We start from the raw sequence: 2,028 nt of genomic DNA on the forward strand, positions 1-2,028 counted from the left end.
CATCCAGGGTTTTTCTTTTGTCCGGTATTGGATTGTTTAGGGGCGTAAGGGAACCAAAAAATAGATCAGGGGGTAATGTGAACTAGCAACTTTGTTCAGGGTAGTAAAATGGACTTTTTTTCTTTATTTCCTTATATCATGATACATGTTTATTATTCATGCTAGAATTGTATTAACCGAAAATTTAGTACATGTGTGAATGCATAGACAAACAGAGTGTCATTAGTATGCCTCTACTTGACTAGCTCATTAATCAAAGATGGTTAAGTTTCCTAACCATAGGCATGAGTTGCCATTTGATTAACGGGATCACATCATTAGGAGAATGATGTGATTGACTTGACCCATTCCGTTAGCTTAGCACTTGATCGTTTAATTTACTGCTATTGCTTTCTTCATGACTCATACATGTTCCTATGACTATGAGGTTATGCAACTCCCGATTACCGGAGGAACACTTTGTGTGCTATCAAACGTCACAAGTAACTGGGTGATTATAAAGGTGCTTTACAGGTGTCTTCGATAGTACTTGTTGAGTTAGCATAGATCAAGATTCGGATTTGTCACTCCGATTGTCGGAGAGGTATCTCTGGGCCCACTCAGTAATACACATCACTATAAGCCTTGCAAGCATTGTAACTAATGAGTTAGTTGCGAGATGATGTATTACGGAACGAGTAAAGAGACTTGCCAGTAATGAGATTGAACTAGGTATTGAGATACCGACGATCGAATCTCGGGCAAGTAACATACCGATGACAAAGGGAACAACGTATATTGTTATGCGGTTTGACTGATAAAGATCTTCGTAGAATATGTAGGAGCCAATATGAGCATCCAGGTTCCGCTATTGGTTATTGACCGGAGATGAGTCTCGGTCATGTCTACATAGTTCTCGAACCCATAGGGTCCGCATCTTAAAGTTCAATGGCGATCGGTGTTATGATTTTTTGTGTTTTGATATACCGAAGGTAGTTCGGAGTTCCGGATATGATCACGGACATGAAGGGAATCTCGAAATGATCGAGACGTAAAGATTGATATATTGGACGACTATATTCGTACACCGGAAGTGTTACGGGTGGTTTCAGAGAAAACCGGAGTGTCAGAGGGTTACTGGAACCCCCTCCCCCGGGAGAAATAGTGGGCCTTATGGGCCTTAGTGGAGAGAGAGGGGGTTGGCCTAGGGCAGGCCACACGCCCCTCCCCCTCTGGTACGAATTGGACTAGGAGAGGGGGGGCCTTTTCTTCTCCCTCTCCCCCTTCCTTTCCCCCTCCTAGTAGGAGTAGGAAAGAGGGGTGTCCTACTCCTACTAGGAGGACTCCAACTCCTGGCGCGCCTACATGGGCCGGCCAGCCTCCCCCCTTGCTCCTTTATATACAGGGACAGGGGGCACCTCTAGACACACAAGTTGATCTATTGATCTCTCCCAGCCGTGTGCGGTGCCCCCCTCCACCATAATCCACCTCGATCATATCGTAGTGGTGCTTAGGCGAAGCCCTGCGTCGGTAGCATCATCATCACCATCATCACGCTGTCGTGCTGAGAAAACTCTCCCGTGAAGCTCTGCTGGATCGGAGTTCATGGGACGTCATCGAGCTGAACGTGTGCTGAACTCGAAGGTGCCATGCGTTCGGTACTTGGATCGGTCGGATCGTGAAGACGTATGACTACATCAACCGCGTTGTGCTAACACTTCCGCTTTCGGTCTACGAGGATACGTGGACACACTCTCCCCTCTCATTGCTATGCATCACCATGATCCTGTGTGTGTGCGTAGGATATTTTTTTTAAAATTACTACGTTCCTCAACACCCACGTGCGTCCATTTTGTGCTTACCGAAGAGACTTGTGCGGCCGGAGAGGCGAGGTGGCGTGGGCTGCAACAGTTGGATGGTAGTGTTTTTGTCTGCCCCATGAAATTGGTAAGTGCACTTTCGGGGAGGATTAGAGCAACTTCAACGCGTCGACTCAAACGGACGCCGATTTTGTTCATTTTTTATTCGTTTGGATCGACCGTCCGCTCG

Source organism: Triticum urartu, chromosome 7 (assembly GCF_003073215.2).
Source record: "Triticum urartu cultivar G1812 chromosome 7, Tu2.1, whole genome shotgun sequence".
Taxonomy (NCBI): Eukaryota; Viridiplantae; Streptophyta; class Magnoliopsida; order Poales; family Poaceae; genus Triticum; species Triticum urartu.